Here is a 12,812-nt window from a genome sequence, read left to right as displayed (position 1 = left end):
ATATGCTCATAACAATTTAACAAAACAAAACCAATCTAGAACTGTTTTGGATTCCATAGAGGTGATTCTGATTCACTGTGTCCCGTTGTGCAGTGTAGAACTGCATTCCCATTTGAAAGGCTAAGACCTTTGAGAATGAACTCATTATAGCTTTTGATAGCCGGGCACCATAAGCTTTGTTCACATTTGCTTATGCACCTGCTTTGTCTTCAGCTATTGTGTCGGGAAGGTGAGCATCATGGAATGCCAGTTTAATAGAACAAAGTATTCTTGCATTGAGGGAGTGCTTGAGTGGAGGCCCAATGCCCATCTGCTACCTTAATACTAAACCTATACATATATGCACACAGATCTATCTCCACATACTCATACATATAATTACATATGTACATGCTTTTATTTAGACCAATCTATATGCCCTTTGCCTCCTAGCTCTTTCATCTATTTCCTTTTACATTCTTCTTATCCAACGATCATCATGTTCAGCCTTCATTTTGGTTTCAGTAATTCCTCTCTGTTACTATCCTTGGTCATGCCCTACCAGGCCTCCTACACCCTCTTCACCGATTTGGATCACTTGTTCCCTTGTCCCTGGGTTTGTTAACACCACTTCTTTTCCCCAAACTCCCCCTCTCCCATGTCCCCCTGGAACTGTCAGTCCCATTGTTTTCTCCTCCAAACCAAAAAAATCATGTCATTGTGAATGATGGGGAGTGCAAAGTGGGGACCCAAAGCCCACCTGTAGGCAATTGGACATCAACCCCTTAGAGAAGGATCGTGGGGAGATCAGCCAGTCAGGGTGCAGGGTAGGAAAGATGATACAACTTTCCTCTAGTTCCTAAATGCTTCCTCCCCACCCACTATCATGATCACTATTCTACCTTACAAATCTGGCTAGACCAAAAGATGTACACTGGTACAGATAGGAACTGGAAACACGGGGAATCCAGGGCGGAAGATTCCTTCAGGACCAGTGGTGAGAGCGGCAATACCAGGAGGGTGGAGAGTGGCAGGGGTGAGGGTGGGAATGGGGATCGATTACAAGCATCTACATATAACCTCCTCCCTGGGGCAGGGACAACAGAAAAGTGGGTGGAGACATCGGACTGTGTAATAAATGACAATAATTTATAAATTGTAAAGGGTTCATGAGTAAGGGGGAGTGCAGAGTGAGGGGTAAAATGAGGAACTGATGCCAGGGGCTTAAGTGAAGAGCAAATGCTTTGAGAATGATGAGGGAAATGAATGTACAAATGTGCTTTACATAATTGATGTAAAGAGCTTCTCTTAAGCTTAACTCATGCCCCATTTTAGAATTTTTAAAATGCTGTTCTGGCCTCTTTCATCACTAAAGTATGTAACCTCTTTGTCTACCACACCCAGTTTTGCACCATCGCAATGTTTTATTATTCAAATGTCAATATCTTCCTGTTCTCAGAATGTGCACATTTTCCATACCCCATTCCACTCTGCCTCACAAAGTTAAAAATTTACGCTTATCTTAGCGTCTGTAAACTGCGTGCTGAAAGGAATGTGAAACCTCCAACCTCCCTGCTTACACACTGAAAGCTTTGTAATAGCCTCAACCACTCCTGATCGCCAAACCAGCAGCGGTTTTTGCCCTTATAGACCCACCTGAATATAATTTTCAGCTTTGAGTAATTTAGCCGAGATTTGAATCCTCCCAAAGGCCACCAGCTATAATAAAGACTCCCAATTTGGACATAAATAAAAATTGCATTACTTATGCACATCAGAAGACTGCATGAGAAGAGTAAAATGAGAGACCATGGACAGGGAATTTTTTTTTAAATCAATGACACATCAGCCAAAGGAATAATTACAAAAAAATACAGAACTCTATATCTCAATAAGAAAATAACAAGAAACCAAATAAAAAATGGGGAAAAGATATGAAAAAATTGAAGTACAAATGATTAATAATGATAAGCAAATGAAGTTCACATAATTAACTTCACCAAAAATGAAATACAGATGGTTAACAAACATATAAAAAATGCTCATGCTCACTAGCCTTCAGATGCAAATTCAAACCACAATGAGATAGTACTTAACCCCTGCAATGCAAGCCCAAAACAAAGAAGCAAAACAACAAATGCTGGAGAGGATATGGAGGGATTGGGATTCATATATACTGGCGGTGGACTTAGAGATACATACAGCCACTGTGGAAATCAATGTGGCACTACTTAAAATAACCAAAGCTTGAAGTCCCATTTGATCCAACAATACCACAATTAGACACCATGGAATTCATACACAAAGCAATATATTTTTAAAAACAACATATTAAAACAGAGGTAAAGCTCAGTTGAAAATAAGAGGAATGTTTAAAACTGCAAGATTTAAAATGGGTGAAAAAGGTTCTCAAAAGATAAAGGGTCATATTTTAACTTAACTGCATCTGAATAATCCACCTTCCAAAGAATTCTGCATGGGAGCAAGGCCATTCACATTCCTGTTCTATGGTCACAGTATTTCTCCAGTTAATGTAGTTAATATGGGTCAAAGGAATGATCAAATGTAAAATGAAATATTGGTCTTGGTATCAAGGTACATATGCACACAGGATGAGTCTATCAGGCTTTCCCAGTAGCTGTATTCATGATTTCCTGCAGGATTTACATTGCAGTCATACACTGTGACAGACATTTTGTTCAGCCCTTCTGTCCAATCACTGCGTCAGTTTATCCTATGAGCTTTGGGGAACATCAAAGAAAATATAATTGGATACTGCAGTAACTGCCAATCACTAAATGCAACGCACTGCCACATGCCCTGTATTCATATGGTTTCTCTGCTGTACAAATCCTCTATTGTCACATGACTCCTTTCGGGCTAAAGGCCAGCAAATCAGAACTACATTCGTTAAAATCCCAATGTAGTCTAGTGACACACTGAGAGAAACCAAAGAGGGTATTTGCAAAGTCACTATATTGCCAGCGCTTTCCTTCTTATTGAGATCACTGGTATGAGATGTCACATGACTTCCTGTAGTTTCCTATCTTGAGTGAATTTTGTATGTTTTCAGTTTTGTGTGTTTCTGTGAAGAAAACTTAGAAGCACAGGTAAAAGTTTTACCCACATTCAATGCAGTTTCATGGTAACTATCCTACCTGAAATCATTGATGAGACATAAGCGTTTAAATTTTTTTAAATGTTTTTTTTATGATTTAAAACTTAACAGAGTAAATTGGTTTTCTATTCAACAGTTCATACATTGATTGCAGTCCCCAAGATGTACCAGCCTTCTTCCCACTTCTGCCCCCTCCCTGTGCTTTTATACTATTCATCCTTCTTTCATGTTTCTTCTAGCTTTTATGTGTCTTTAGCCATAAGCAAATGCTTTTCTTTTGAGTTTGTATGGTTGATTTTCCAGGGAGTGTATGTTATTCTTGGATGTTATTCTTCCCCTCCAAGTCTATATATTGTTGGGCTGAAAGCTGAGTCAGAGGAGTGAGTACAGGTCCAAGAGTTAAACATCGCTAAAGACCACAATCTGTTGATTCCAAGTTTCCAGCAGACCAGTAAGCCTGATCTATTTTATGGTTTTGGTTTGTTCCACTTTCTTCCCCACTCGACGCAGGACTCTCTTTTGTGATCCCTTTCAGAGTAATTAGCACCGGAAGCCGAGCACCATCTAGTTCTTCTGGTCTCAGGGTTGTGGAGGCTGAGGTTCACTGTGTTCCATTCATCCTTTGGATTAATTGTTCCCATACATTTTCTATTTTCTTTATTCTTATTTTATGGTACTTCTGTGCTGTCTCTGGTGGCTAACAAAGAGCATGCAGGTGGGGCAGGTACACGTGTCATCTGGTGGGCACTCTGCTTGGTATAGCTGTTATCCAGAAACACCAGGTTCAGTTCTCTTTTGGGTACTGAAAGTTGGAAGAGCAATGAGGTACCTATGCACTCTGTGGAAGTCTGGAAGGTCTTCTCCCCACAAGGGTGGTCATGCCAGTAGAGGGACAGCAATGCAGAACATGGATCCCCATATGGTCACAATTGTCTGTTTCCACGCTTGCCCAGGCCAAACTCTAGCACCTCTTCCTCTCTTTTGAAAGCTTTGTTACACTAACTCCAATGAAAGGTTTTCTTCTTGGAAACTGTCTAATGTTTAAGGAAACCTGACTTCCACATATAAGATTTTTTACATTTAACTCATGCAAAGAGCTTCTTTCCTTTGTGAAATCTCTGATGTGCTGTAAGGCATCACGTCTGGCTGAAAGCTTTACCACACTCAACACTTATTAAGGTTTTTCTCCACAAAGAATTCATAGATGAGTTATGAGATGTGCTTTCTGAATGAAGCCTTTGCTACATTCACTACATACACGGAGTTTCTCTCTCTGCATGGTGAGTTTTCTGATGAACGATGAGCTTATTCTTCCTGAAAAAGGCTTCCCACATTCACCACATACATGGGGTTTAGCGTCTGTGTGAAGTTTCTGATGTGCTATAAGGTATGTTTTCTGGCTGATAGCTTTACCACACTCACCACATACATAGCGGTTTTCTCCTGTGAATTTGTAGCTGAGTTTTGAGATTTCCTTCCTGAATGAAGCTTTTGCCACATTCACTACACACATGGGGTTTCTCTCCAGTATGAGTTCCCTGATGAACACTGAGGTCCTTCTATCTGATAAATGTAGGGAACTGTGTGTGTCCCCCCACCCTGGATTTAAGCCATGTACGACCTTTATGAATTTACTCTCAGTTTTCTGCCATACAATCTGCCCTGAGATTTACTGCCCTTTGTTCCATTCCCGCCAGAGGGTGGCTGCCTTGACCCTTGCTAGGATTGGTGCTCTTTCACTAGCAGCTGCTATATTCATTGGTCAATACATGACTGATGGCATCCACCTCCCAGGCACCAGGTATGCTTCATTAGCATACTTACCTGTTCGATCAGTTGCCGGCCATTTGGCTACCTCAGCTGTACCTTATATTACATGTGACATAATGGTGCCCGCCCTTCGCTGGCTATTTAAACCTCTGCTCTCAACTCAATAAACGAGGCTTGATCAGATTCCTGTCTTGCTTCCATCTCTCCGTGCCCTTACCCATCTTCATTCCCAGTCCCTCTTTCAGGTTCCCACGTTGTTGATGTCCCGCGGGATGGGACAGATAAAACCTTTTCCATATTCACCACATATGTACGGTTTCTATCGAGTATGAGTCTACTGCTTATCAGTGAGAGAAGCCATCCAGGTAAAGGCTTTTCCACATTCACCACATGCATGGGGTTTCTGTCCAGTACGAGTTCGCTGATGAACAGTGAGAGCCGTCTTCCTCATTTAGCCTTTGCCACCTTCACCACATACATAGGGTTTCTCTCCAGTATGAGTTCGTAGATGAGTTTTAAGATGTGCTTTCCGGTTGAAACCTTTGCCACATTCACCACATACGTGGGGTTTCTCTCCAGTGTGAGTTAGCTGATGATTAGAGAGCACAGTCTTCAAGATAAAACCTTTTCCACACTCATCACACTTGGGGATTCTCTCCAGTATGAGTTCGCTGATGAACAGTGAGAGAAGTCATCCAGGTAAAGGCTTTTCCACATTCACCACATACAAATGGTTTCTTTCCAGTATGAGTTCGCTGATGAACAGTGAGAGAAGTCATCCAGGTAAAGACTTTTCCACATTCACCACATACAAATGGTTTCTCTCCAGTATGAGTTCTATGATGAACAGTGAGCTCATTCTTCTGGATAAAGGCTTTTCCACATTCACCACATACATATGGTTTCTCTCCTGTATGAGTTCGCTGATGAACACTGAGAGAAGCCATCCAGGTAAAGGCTTTTCCACATTCTCCACATACATGGGGTTTCTCTCTTGTATGAGTTAGTAGATGCACTTTGAGATATGTTTTCCGAATGAAGCCTTTTCCACATTCACATACATGGGGTTTCTCTCCAGTATGAGTTCGCTGATGAACACTGAGAGAAGTCTTCCTGATAAAGCCTTTTCCACATTCACCACATACATGGGGTTTCTCTCCTGTATGAGTTCGCTGATGAACAGTGAGATCAGCCATCCAGGTAAAGGCTTTTCCACATTCACCACATACATGGGGTTTCTCTCCTGTATGAGTTAGTAGATGAGATTTGAGCTGTGTTTTCCGAATGAAGCCTTTTCCACATTCACATACATAGGGTTTCTCTCCAGTATGAGTTCGCTGATGATCACTGAGAGAAGTCTTCCTGATAAAGCCTTTTCCACATTCACCACGTACATGGGTTTTCTCTCCAGTATGAGTTCGCTGATGAACAGTGAGAGAAGTCTTCCAGGGAAAGGCTTTTCCACATCCATCGCATACATGGGGTTTCTCTCCTGTATGAGTTCGCTGATGAACAGTGAGAGCAGTCTTCCTGATAAAGGCTTTTCCACATTCACCACACACATGTGGTTTCACTCCAGTATGAGTTCGCTGATGAACAGTGAGGTTCTTCTTCCCGATAAAAGCTTTGCCACATTCACCACATACATGGGATTTATCTCTTGTGTGAATTATCTGATGTGCTCTAAGGTGCTGCTTCTGGTTGAAAGCTTTACCACACTCACCAAGTACATAGGGTTTTTCTCCTGCATGAATTTGTAGATGACTTTTGAGATGGACATACCGACTGAAACCTTTGCCACCTTCACCACAGACATGGGGTTTCTCTCCAGTATGACTTTGCTGTTGAATAGTGAGGTCCATCTTTTTGATAAAGGCTTTTTCACATTGACCACATACATGGGGTTTCTCTGAAGTATGAGTTCGCAGTTGAGCAGTAAGATCTGTCTTCCTGGTGAAGCCTTTCCCACATTCACTGCATATATAGGGCATCCCTGCCACAAGAGTTTCCTGATAGCCCTTGAGGTAGGATTTACTGTGATAAGCTTTGCCACATTGCAAGCATTTACCTAGCTTTTGTCCTTCATGGGCTTTTTGATGTTCATTGAGTTTGAACACTTTCTTGAATTTTTGCCCACACTGACTGCATTCATAGTTCTTATCTAGTGTATCAGTGATCCGGTGCTCATAGAGCACAGACTCCTCGATGAAGGTTGTCCCACATTTATCACCTGTATGTGTTTTCTCAATTTCATCAGATTTCTGATGGTGAATGCATTGTGACTTCATGAGCCTGGATTGTTCACACTCAGGGAATTTCTTTTCAGTACAATATTGCCCTTGTTCAACATGGAGAAAAGTTTCCTCATCTTCACTGAGCACAACTGACTTCTGTATTTTATTGCTTCTATTCTGATTTAATTCAGGAATGATTAAATCTGATTTTATGATTTTTTCATGTAAGCCAAACATCTCATCATTTTCCTTTGGAGGAAAATTATTTTGGTGTTGAGAAACAATAATTTCCAATGTATTAAATTTATAACACCGTTCCGTTCTGTCTATGCATCTTTCACACTGCAAGTGCTCAAGCAAATGATCATCATCTTTGTGGATTTCTATAAAAGAAAAGAACATGGACTCTTTTCAACATTTTGATTGACAACGGGTCTCTTAAAATATGCATTGATACAAAGTAGATCTTTAGTGACAACCCTCTTATATGAATAAAACACTATGCTTAATGTTTATTGCCCTTTGGAAGTAATACAACAGTGTAAACAATCCAAAGAGTAAAGTTATTGTAGAAATCAGGTTGGATATGAAAGTGATGAATGAACACAGATTTGGTATTTGCATAAAGAGGGGCATGAAAATGTACAACAAACGTAATAGAAGGGAGACATCGAGACCAATAGACCACAGATGTGATAAGGCTTGCTAATTCCAGTTGCTAGAGGTCAGATGTATTCATTTCATCAATCATTAATGAAAGACAACTAAGTATTAGACAAAGTTGGGAATGTGAAAAAATGTAGAATGTTCTACTTGGGAGAAAACTATTTTTACAGGTATATATGAAAGGTACTATGGTACAGAAACATATTGGTTATGTTTCTGGAGCCTGTATTCTAGCTGACACCACCCATCTTTCAGTGTTGTCCTGTGGTAGCTTGCATGTTGCTGTGATGCCAGAAGCACTGCCACCCAGTGTTTCAAACACAAGCAGGACCACCCATGGTGTAGAGGTCTTAGTAGAATCTCCAGAAACAAGGACTGGGAGGAAGACACGGTGATCTACTTCTGGAACATGCACCCCTCAAGTTTAATGGCAATGAAATAACACTGAAGAAGTAGTAAATCCTCAAAGTACAGTCAACAGTAATGATGTGGATGTAGGGGAGCTTTGGGAAGCTTCTGTGGTTGACATGGCATGACTGAAAATGAGAAAATTAGCTGTAAACATCCTCTAATAATTGGAAGATGGAATATATGAGATATTATCAAGAAAAAATTGCAAGTTGTTAAAACAAAATGTAATGTTTAAAAATTGATAGTGTATGAATTATTCAACTAAATAGACTGATACTGGCTCTTTTTAATTAGATAGTCAAGTGGTTTATAAGGCTGGGAGTGACAAATTAAAGAAGACTAAAATCATATTCATCTTCAAAAAGTACATGGCAAGATCTTCTCTAAAGTGTAATTCTGTCAGCGGAAGGTTAATATTCATATGCCTGCAAGTAAGACCAGTTACTAAAAGTATTATTTAGATTTGTGCACCAATTGTTTAAGCAAATGAAGTGTGGGATCCAGCCCCAGAGTCAAAAGGCCCTTAAGAATAGCGTGTGCACTTAAGGAAGATAAAGCAGACAGCAAAAACTGGGTAGAGTGGCTTCATCTCCGATGCTGGAATAAGATAGTGAGGTCATTTAACAGTGAGTTTATATAGTAGCAAGGTGTGCGAGCCTCCAGAAGGCATGGACAACAGAACGGACTGATGTGAATGTGGGAATATGTTGAACTCATTTAGAACACTTCATGATAAGTATCAGGCTGTGGGAAACAGCTCAAGAAGAGAGTGGAGGCAGGCCAATTATTCTCAGAATTAAAGATTGCAAGGCCAGGTATCTGGTTGGAGGGAAGCATTCACATTTGTAAGTTGGAGAAGAGCCCCAATTACTTCCTCCTAATTAAAAATCATCCCCACAATATCTTTTCATTACAGTGCTACCTTAATGATGCCTCACACAAGCACATGACTATTACCATCTGCGAGCAGCTTTAACTATAAGAGCAGATATGTTGTTATTGTTCTCCCTGCTCAGTGGATAGTTACTTCCCTCACTTGCCCTCAGCCTCAGCACTGGTCTTTAGTTGCTCACCCAATTACTTCAGGGACATTCAGGGTAAAGACACTGCCTACCTTGTTAAGTAGGTAGGCGTCCCTGTGTGTAAGGAGTGGGAGCGGGGCTGCATGCCCTGACACTATATAAATTGGTGAAAGAATACAAAGCCTTTTTATGTCTGCCCTTCAATTATAAAACCATCCCTTAGGACCCATCCAGAGGGAATTTAAGAGACAAAGTGATAGTTGATTGCTTGAGTGACAACAACAAAGGGAACCTGATTGCTTTTAAAGCTAGGCATCTTTTAGCTGAGTAGCAAGAAGTTAGGTGCCTGTAGAAGCTGTATACTAACATCTTACTGGAGGGCAGTTGTTGAGAAAACTCTATCTGGAGATTGTGCATTTCAGCTCTAGCTTTATCCTTGGGGCTTGGAGGTTTTCTTCTAACACTAGCACTGGTCTCCCAAGCCCTGAAGTCAGGAGTATAGAGGTAAGGTTGCTTACACTTTCATCCAGGTTCTGTTTTCCACAATAATGAAATTGAGGGTGGGAGAGGGAGGGAATACGGGCAGGTGATATCAAGGAATTCAAGAAGAAAATATTTTGAAAACCGTGGTAGCATCAATACAATTAACGAGATATACATACATACATACACATATATATGCATTAGAAAATTTTCCATACCTTTTGCAGCCTGACATTGATCAACAACACATACAATCATGTACACAGATGAATGTAAAATTTGGGAACAATATAAGTATTTGGAAAAAGCAGCCTTAGTGACAGAAATGACACACAAGGTTACCAATAAAATTTTGGGACTAATGATGAATTCAAAGCAAATTCCTTATTAAACAAAAGAAATGGAAACTATACATATGGAACTTTCTGAATGGAACAAACGAAAAGCAAATCACATCCATAGAAAGAAATAGTGGAGAAGCTCATTAGTCAAAACACACCCATGGGTTAACTGTGGGACAGATCATCAACTGCTCAAATCCAAGTAGAAGCTAGCCAAAATACCTAGATCACAGAGCTGAGAGACTGTAAAGAATAAACTTGAGGAATAAAAGACTGATGAGTGAAAATTAGTGACTGAGACCAGATGAGATGTGGGACGACACAAAAGACATTTTACATATGGAAACCAAAAGGCTACTCAAAAGACAGAAGAGAGAAAGCAATATTGAATATATTATGATTATTTGAACAACAACAAAAAAATCTATTGGAACATACAGCCAAAATGTTCTTTAGAAGCAGCAAAGGTCATCTTTCAGGTTTTCGACCTGTTAAGAAGGGGTGGGCCCAAGGAAGGCACACTGCATAGTAAGAAATATATAGTAGGTACACGTTTAGTGAAAAAAAAAATAATAACAATGCAGGATGTTAAAAATGTCCTTTCCACTTAAAAAATTATCAGAGGAATAGAAATGTTTTTAAAATCTTACAAGTAGAACCAAATTGGAGGTAGAGTGCTAAAGTATATCCTAAGCTGATAACAATTTTCTTGATAGACAGGTGATTTTAAAGACCTGAAAATAACAGAAGCCATAAACGTGTTTCACCAACAGGAGCAAAATATGGAGAAACATGTCTGTTGAAGAATTCCAACAGAGAAGGCAATTTGATCATCTCTATTAGAAAACCTCAGTAGGGGAGGAATATGCTGCATTGAGGCCAGTTACAAAATCAGAGTTCTCTGTTTGGAGAGAGGCTTGCAAGATGGATTTTCATAGTAAGGTAGAAGAAAATAAAAAAGGGAAAATTTGAGAATCTTAAAGAAAGAAAATTAGGGAAGCAAACATACAGTACTATAAATCAAATAAATAGAAATCTAATCCCATAAGAGCTACAGGAGAACTTCTCTCAACTTCTAGGAAAAGTGAGCTCTCCTATTCAAAGAAGTACACACTTTTATGCATTTCCCGACACCTACCGTGGATGTGAGGCCTTCTGCTGCTGGAATCAATGCCCCCAGCCAATTCCCCTAAAGGTATTTTGACCATGCACCTGAAAAAAATCCCACTACAGCTTGTTTCTAATACCGACCACAGTTCTCTTGTTCCAATTGAGAGAACGCTTCTGGGGTGACAACTAGGTAACCTGTTCATGAGAAATTACACAATCTTAGACACACCAAAATTAACCTCAAGTTTGTAAAACCTGAAGAATATAGTATTTCTACGAAAATCATGTTCAAAGGAACAAAGTAAAGGGTGGTCTCTCAAGGATAGAAGACCTTACCTACTAACTTAGAACCAGAGAATGCAATAACTCCCTCTTTGAGAACACCACAGACACTACAAATATTTGAACACATAAGCTAGGAAAAGCCAATGACTTCAGGATACTCACCGACAGAAACCAGGTTGCGATAGTTCTCCAACATTACATCCTGATATAGGGATTTCTGAGCAGGGTTCAGGAGCTGCCATTCCTCCCAAGTGAACTTTACAGCCACATCATTGAATGTCACTGATTCCTGCAGTAAGAGGAGTCGATTTAATGGTGTATTTTCCATTTGAAGATTTTTTAAAAATATCTTAAAGAAAGCAAAACAGTAGTAAAAACTGTACAATCCATAATGCGTGGTAAACTTAGGACATGGTAGAAAGTATTTAACTTTATTTCTACATTCATAATTATGGGGATGGAAAACTAGCCCTATTTTCAGAAAGATCTCCTTTGTTCTGAGAAAGAAATATTTTCTTTCTTTTTTTTTTCTTCTGAATGTCTGTAACAAAATTTATCCCTGAGCCGCAGCAGAGGAACAGGGCCCATGAGTTACAGTGTCTCTGTGGCAGCCTTTTGGGCCAGTGCCAGCCATGGGCGGAGCCGGCACTGAATTTGACAAGCTGCAAGAAATATTTTCAAATACACATTTTCCAGGCCAAATAATGTGCCCCACCCCCACCCCCTACAATAACTCTCCATTAAGGAGCAGTCTTAAAGGAGCTCCCATAGTAGATGAATCATTTCTGTGCCGGGCTACTTCACTATGCCTGAAGGTTCTCTGTAGATCAGAGCAATCAGGTTCTGTAGCCAACCCACCATAAATGTAGCAAATGCCTGGGGAGGGCACAGAGTGGGTTTCAAGTCAACTAGCACTAGGTCAAGATGGTGAGTCACAATCTTGCTTATTTATTATGTTACCCACTTATGATATTATTACCCATTGACTATGTATACACTAATTGCATGACGTGTACACCTTATGGAAAGATCTGAAAACTCCAGTACCTATACCCACTGGAAAATACATTCACTTTTTCAGTCCTGACATAGGATGAGGAGCCCCGTGCCCCACTGGTCTGTCTTTAATATTTGCCACAATTGCAATGTCACACCTGAGGATCACCGTTCAAGTCTTGGGGACCTCCATGCCCCAAAATAATGCACCCACTCATAAAATTAGAATTTTGAATACTAGTGAAATTATCTGAATGAGCTAGAAATAGCTGAGATTTATATTCACACAAAGTAGATTTATATTCACACACACTTGTTTATATTGACAAAACAAGTTTACAGTACATTGTGAAATGGAATTGGGAGGTCTAGCAGTATCATCATTATAAAAGGCTCG

General features: G+C 40.0%; 1 non-coding gene across 1 annotated transcript; it reads right to left on the bottom strand.

Moving 5' to 3' along the window:
• Positions 1-11,954: 11,954 nt before the first annotated feature.
• LOC142428399 (small nucleolar RNA SNORA5) lies at positions 11,955-12,086 on the bottom strand. Its single transcript, XR_012780306.1, has one exon. It is a non-coding gene; the product is annotated as a small nucleolar RNA SNORA5 (small nucleolar RNA).
• Between the last annotated feature and the right edge of the window lie 726 nt (positions 12,087-12,812).

Source organism: Tenrec ecaudatus, chromosome 15 (genome assembly GCF_050624435.1).
Source record: "Tenrec ecaudatus isolate mTenEca1 chromosome 15, mTenEca1.hap1, whole genome shotgun sequence".
NCBI lineage: Eukaryota > Metazoa > Chordata > Mammalia > Afrosoricida > Tenrecidae > Tenrec > Tenrec ecaudatus.
The sequence above is the reverse complement of the archived record's forward strand: the minus strand, read 5'-3'. Positions and strand labels throughout refer to the sequence as shown.